The sequence below is a fragment of the Amblyomma americanum genome, chromosome 6 (assembly GCF_052857255.1).
Source record: "Amblyomma americanum isolate KBUSLIRL-KWMA chromosome 6, ASM5285725v1, whole genome shotgun sequence".
Lineage (NCBI taxonomy): Eukaryota > Metazoa > Arthropoda > Arachnida > Ixodida > Ixodidae > Amblyomma > Amblyomma americanum.
In genome coordinates this window covers 131,056,639-131,063,558 of record NC_135502.1, presented here as the reverse complement: position 1 = coordinate 131,063,558, position 6,920 = coordinate 131,056,639, and the positions used below count along the sequence as shown (strand labels likewise).

Here is a 6,920-nt window from a genome sequence, read left to right as displayed (position 1 = left end):
GGCTGCGTCCGCCTTTCGCCCCCGCTGTTAACCAGGTGGCGCCACTCGCGCGCGCCAATCTGCAGCGCACGGAGCCGCCCATAGGCACCCTGCAATGCAGTTTGACTAGGGAGCCTACATGTCGCGCCCCCTACCGGTAAGCCAGGCGGCAGGCGGCATGTATGTAGGCTCCCTAAGTTTGACGAGCAGGTCGCGCCGTCTAGCGGCTGAAGAAATAAGCTTCTAGGCGCGCCTTCCTGATCGCTCGCTCATTCCTCGCATTGCTGCCGTTGTGTTAGCGTGGACGTTTTCGGCATTTGCCTGACTTTTGTCTTTCGCGTTCCCTTTTCTGGAGTTTATGGCCCAATGGCGTCATCGCAATCGTGCAGTGACTCCACAGTCGCAAAGAAAAAAAGTGGACGCAGATATTGCTGCGTCAAAGACTGTCACAGTCGTGAAGGCACGCCAGGACTGAAGCTTTACAGCTTCCCTTCGAAGCCGTGGGAGAAGACACGGAGGCAGAAATGGATTGTCGCCGTGCGACGAGTGAAGTAAGTGAAATCTATCTGTGAGCAGAAATCGCCTCGTTTCACGAAAACGTTCAAGGACGCCAATCATTCCTTGTTCAGCGGCAGTCGGGATTTGGCCCGAGGCAATCGCCTCGACGTCGCAGTTGATTCTGTTTGGTTATTTTTTAACGGTTTGTAGTTGAATAACTTGTCGGATTCGCAGACATCATGTTTTACCCCATGTGTTCTACTCTCTCTGCTCATGCTTGTGTGCTTGTTGATGTTTTTGTGAAAGGTGACCCGGCTACTCGAGACGTGCTCACCTTAAGTGCTTAGCAAAAATGCATGTTTGATGTTATCGATCCTTTGTTTTGATCAAGTATCATTTTACCTGATACTACATGCTCTTTCTTCATGGTGCACACGGTTGGCGTTTGCGGCCGAGATAAATACAGGGTCCAGTGCAGTCGCCCGCGTTTCTTATCCGCGGCTTACTTTTTCATTCATGCTGTTTAACCGGAACTGTAGCATTTGTGCAGAATGTGTGGTTTATTCTTAAACACGAAAAAAATGTAGCGACATCCAAGCAAGAAAGAAAATGCGTAAAGCGCGTAAGGTATTAAAGCCTAGACGAATAACTGTATGCGCAGCCAATTTTTTTTAACCACTCGTTTTCGTTGATTGACACAGCGTCATCATAAAGCACCACGGATGAAATTGCTCATATTTTACTTATTTCAGTTCGGAAGATTCTTCAGCATGGCAGCCCAGTCGTGACTCAAGGGTGTGCTCCAAACATTTTGTAAATGGAGAAAAAAGCACAATTGAGAATCACCCAGGTTATTTGCCCACCTTATTTCCAAAGGTCTACAACAAGCGGCCCACTTCGCCTACTGGTCAAGTGGCTAGATTTAAAAGGTAACCTTTCATGTGCTGTGTTACTGCATGAGCTTTGATTTGCAGAGAAATTTGGTACACAACAATACTCTATTTCCTTTCCCGTTTAGCGTGGAACATTTGGCCCTGCCAAATAAATGAGCATATGCTTGTAAATGTGGCCAACACAGTGGTCAGGTTTTTCATATGAATCAGTAACATTAAATTCTGTTAAATGTGCAGGTGGAAACAGCGGCATTCTATGTCAACACCTGTTGGGGCTTTATCATTTGTTGCCACGGTGTCATCTGCTGTACCCGTCCGTGTTTCGACCAACTCATCTGATGCAGCAGAAGCCAGCAATACCAACTTCCTTGCCACAGCTGATATCTCAACTATCTCAGACCAGTTGCAGGAGGGAAGCTCTAATTTGGAACTGCTGTCAGCTGTTGCTACTGAGCTTAAGATTGCAGCAACCTCGGTGGTAAGCATTTGAGTTTAATGTGTGGAATTTTACAGCAAAATGTGGTGCTTTTGTAACATCCCATTTTAAGCAGTGCATCTGTGTGTAGCACAAGCAGTAAGTTAGCTCTGTTATTACTCTATCTTGCTTGTTCCCCTTTTCATTCTGTGTAACACTTACTGCAAAAAAATGTGTTTCTTAGTTGCATGCTTAAAATGTTCATCTACTGTCAGTAACTGTGCACATTATTAGCGATTAATATTAGCTTTCCACTGTAACTCAGCATGTCTGCCTTTTTTTTTCAATTTTACACAGGGAACGCAAACTGAAGACCCAAGCATGTCAAGAAAGAACTTTTCAGTGTTCGTGTGCCTTGTGAATGAATCTGGTGCGTCAACCCAAGTGACCCATCTTGAGTCGTGTGACAGCAGCATTCAGCACAAGCCAGAGGTTAGTAGTAGGCACTGTGGCCCTGACCACAGAACCAGCTACTTTTCTGGCTATGACAGTGTTACGAAGTCTACAAATGCATTGCAGGATTTGTGCAGTGTCAGCACAACAGTCTTTGCAATGCTGTTGAGCATGTTGTCCGCTTCATCGGAAAGAAAATGTGATGTGACCTCCGAGAATAGGCTTCTGTTGTTCTTGATGAAGTTAAAGCTCGGGATTACCTATTCTTCACTTGCTGTCCTGTTCACTGTCAGTGAAACATCAGCATCCCGTCACTTCAAAAGTGTTTTAAAGACGCTTGCTGTAGCAACGACAAAATGGATTTTTCGCCCCCCTTCAAATGTGATCAAGGCCATGATGCCAGAAAGTTTTAAAGCTCACTATCCAGGATGCACAATGATCATTGACTGCACAGAAATTCGTACAGAGCAGCCAGCAACTGTGCAGCAGGAGAGAGTTCTCTATTCGAACTATAAAGGGGCATACACTGTAAAGTTTTTTAGTGGGAATAACACCGGGATGCATGATTTGTTTTTGCTCTAAAGCTTACGGTGGTAGACTGTCTGATGCCCACATCACAGTAGATTCTGGTTTCCTTGACCTTGTGCAGCCTGGGGATACAATTCTAGCTGACAAGGGTTTCCCAGGCATACAACCAGTTCTAGGGAATCAAAATGTTGTTCTTGTCATGCCCCCCTTTCTCCATGGCTCTCAGTTTATGCCAGAAGAAGTTAGGGACACATACAATATTGCTCAAGTGAGGATACATGTCGAGAGAATGATTCAGAGAATTAAGATATATAATATCTTGAATAACAAAATACCAACTGAGCTCATGCCATGCATGACTGATGTTTTTCATATCTGCTGCGTGCTAGCTAACCTCCTCCAGCTACCGATAATTAAACGCAAAGAGCATCCACAGCCATCTGCAGTGTCCACATCACGAGCCATACACTTCAGAGGCATCAGTCCACTAGCCATTGCTTCAACAAGAGGACTTTATTTAGTTTGGTTTTTAGGGTTCTGCGTGTGCCCAAAGCGATCGACTCAGGCTATCAGGGACACCATAGTGGAGGGCTCTGGAAACTTTTGACCACTCGGGGTTCTTTAATGTGTACTGACACCGTACAGTACATGGGCCTTTAACATTTCGCCTTCATCAAAATGCAACCGCCACGGCCAGGATCGAACTCGCATCTTTCGGGTCAGCAGCTGAGTGCCATAGCCACTGAGCCCCACAGCGGCTCACATAGACCAGGCTTGATCTGTGCTGCCCGAGGTTGAAAAGGTCATCTTGTTGAAATGTTTGCTAGTGGACTGAGCGTCCCAACATTTGTTCATGTTTTTTTCATGTTGTTACGGATTTTTTTGCTGCTTGTCTGCCACGGGTATTCACATTGGAATATTTGTTTTGTTTAGTTGGTGATGTTTAATATCCTGAAGCAACTTAAGCTATGAGGGACATCACGGTTGACGACCAGAAGAATTTTAGCCACTAAGAACTTTTCTGTAGCTTTTGAATGCAATATGACATGCCTTCCTTTCATGTGATGAGTACGAGCCTGAGGATTATAATAAGCCTTGCTCATAAATTAAATTATGCTCTTCAAATTTGGTTTTTTACAGTAGTGTCATTTGCCATTTTGACTCTCATTAGTTGCAGTGCTGAAGATGATTGGTTTCTTTTCCGGTCGCATAAAAGAAAGAACTTGAATTATTTCATCAGGGAGGTGCAGTGAAGCCTGGCACTACAAGGAAATCTCAGTAAACATTTTATTTGGCTGCAGCAGGCAGAAGGAAGCTGAAATAAAACTTTTCAAGGCCTGGTATTGCCTCTTGTAGAAAGCAGTCATCTCTGCCGACATGTACTGTTACATCTTCTTTCTTGGAGTACACAAAAAAAAGCATTTCTTTACATTTAGAAGGTACATTAAAATTTGCACTTGAGTATAATATTTGTGGGACTTCTTCAGTCTTGGCTCCTTGCAAGTACCTTGAATATAATCGAGGATGCTCTCCCCTGAGCTGCTAAACATATCACTACCTTTGCATTTATGGGGACACTTTATCTCTAGGAGGCACGTTTCTCCATCCAAGGAAAATATGCCATCAGGGCTGCCACGCAGCCAAGGCTGGTCGGGGTGGATGACCAGACCCATCTGAAATAGTTAGCAGTTATGTTACAGTCAGACAGAACAGATGCTTGAGCAATATCTAGCTTGTCAATGGCTTCCATAATTAAGGCCAAATAAGACACTGGTCTATCAATCTCTTCAAAGTTTAATGCAGGGCAGCTACTCAAAGTATGTTTTATTTCAGTGGCGTGGACAAGAATATCTTTTCAGTCATCAAATAAAAACAAATGTCTGTTCCATGCTGAAATGCGCAGTTCCAAACAACTGTCAATATTCAGGCTTTTTCAGCTTTGGCAGTGCTTTTTTCTCTAAACCATAATTGCACAGTGTAAAGGCTGGACAGATACACACTCACCTCCACAACTTCAACACCTTGTTGACTCTCAAACTTCGTCCGAGCCAGCGGTTCTGTGCGCAGTCCTGTATGTGAGAAAATAAAATAAAAATATTGTTTGCAAGCTTTGTCAATGTGTTGCATTGAATATACAGCAGTTAAAGCAGGAAGCAAAGGCGATTGGAGCCATTGCAAGGATCGGTGAATGGCTTCTCTCATTATAATGTTCTGCTCTGTATTCCGCAAGAAAAAATACACAACTGCATACGTACCATATGCTGTAGCCTCGGAGGAAAATGGCCTCGTATGCAAGATGGCGCTTGCAACTTCGTCAGGCATCCGTCGTGCATGCAGTACTGTGTGCCCAGTGGTGCTGCTGATTCTGAACCCTTTTTCTTTGTGCCACCTAAATTAGAGTTCACATACATATCAGAGGCATGAAGTACCCATGTACCTATTTAACAGATGAGCAACGATGTCTGCTGTCACTGTTTCCATACCTGACACAGCTTGATTGGCCCATGGTCCCCACACACAGGTCAGACATTGACCCACAGGCAATATTTTCATCATAAAATGTTTTCTCTTGCTGAGTCATCCTCTCTATGTGGCCTTTGGGCTTAATAGTTTGCTTTGGGTATGTGCCCGATACTTGCAGCTCGTGCAAAGCCGTGCTAGGTGCTGGAAGCAGCTGCATAATTTTTGCAGCTGCAACAACTGCCTGGCCTTTTTTTCGGCTTCGATGGTGACTAAGTCAAACTTACTCTTAGCCATCTCTGCCAGAGTGTCTGTGAACGGCGAAATGATGCCCGGAAAGTACTCCCAGGCATAAGATGGAGAGAGTTCTGCAGGCTTTCTGTTCCCTACAAAGGGGCTGTTGTAGTCTGGGAACAAGAATGACGAAATTCACTACATATTAGGCAATAAAAATGTAATGGATACTCTGGGTTGAATGCAGAACCACATAAAAACTGATAGCTAGAAACGCGATAGAGCAGATGCAATAATAGATAACTAGGTTTTGCAAGGAAGGCAAAAGGTTACATCAGATTCATGCAAGCAGTGCTGTCCCCTAAAACGGTAGCATATGCAAAATGTAACAACATAAAACAAAGTTGATCATACCTCCGAACAGTTCTGCGATGCTGGCCTTATCATTTAGCAGCGGCTTCCCTGCCGGCTTGCCCCATGCCTGTGGCGCACTCGTGCAAGATTGCGGGTCAAAGTCATATAAATAAAAAGCAACTGCGGCGCAGTGCTTGTAGTTGCCCATGCTGCCGTACCGACAAGCGCACTCGCCGCTTTCTATCTTTCGGGGCTGCATCGTCAGCTGTGAATTGAAATCGGCGGAAAAGGACGGTAACAAAAAGCGCGAAACCCAGTAAACACAGATGAAGTCGTAACAAATGTTGAACGTCAGCAAGAGATTGCAAATGATTATCTCGAGCCTTGTTTAAATGCAAGCTAATATCACACATACGTACAGCTAGGCCACGTGTTACTTACCTTGAGACTAACGCTGTACACGTGCTTGCTCTGTTGTGAAAAACATTTTGCAGATATTTAAGTTCCTTCCACTTCGCGGACACCATACACATGGCCGCTTTCAAACAAGCGGCGTCCTTTACGCAGTATCGATGGCCGAAAGTATCCGTCGAGACCGTCGACAGACCTGAAACCGCAGTGAAGGACCCGCGACATCTCAGGTGTTAGCGGTCTCAACTGAATGCTTACGAACGATGCTAAGTTCGCTGCAAAACGTAGCAGAACGATGCCGACGAAAAAAAAATGGCCTGGCTTAGCTAAGGTTAAGCCTAGGATGCGAAGCATAATAGATTTGTGAAAGGGTATAGCCTGGTGACACTTCGTTATACTTAGTAATGCTTGGATACACTTGGTTTGTGCTTGGTAATGCTGTATGACTGCCTCGGCGTGAGGAGCGGGGCTCTTTTGTACAATACCGCGACGACAATCGCCCCCTAGCGGGAGGAGCGGGAGTTAGCCTTGGTGGCGGCGACCGCGCGAGTTGACCCCCGTTTCTCCACAGCTGGCGTGACGTCAGACCACGTGCTCGGCTGCAGCGCCCCTAGCGGGAGGAGCGGGAGTTACCCTTGGTGGTCGCGGCCGCGCGAGTTGAGCCCCGTCTCTCCTCAGCTGTCGTGACGTCAGAC

At 45.5% G+C, this 6,920-nt stretch overlaps 2 pseudogenes across 1 annotated transcript; one reads left to right on the top strand and one right to left on the bottom strand.

Annotated features, from left to right (window-relative positions):
• The first annotated feature begins 279 nt into the window (after window positions 1–279).
• LOC144095510 (uncharacterized) lies at window positions 280–3,949 on the top strand (annotated as a pseudogene). Its single transcript, XR_013306737.1, has 5 exons — window positions 280–530; window positions 1,230–1,406; window positions 1,608–1,848; window positions 2,143–3,211; window positions 3,938–3,949. The product of XR_013306737.1 is annotated as an uncharacterized LOC144095510 (transcript).
• Window positions 3,950–4,053: 104 nt separating this feature from the next.
• On the bottom strand, window positions 4,054–6,450 carry LOC144095509 (uncharacterized; annotated as a pseudogene).
• Between the last annotated feature and the right edge of the window lie 470 nt (window positions 6,451–6,920).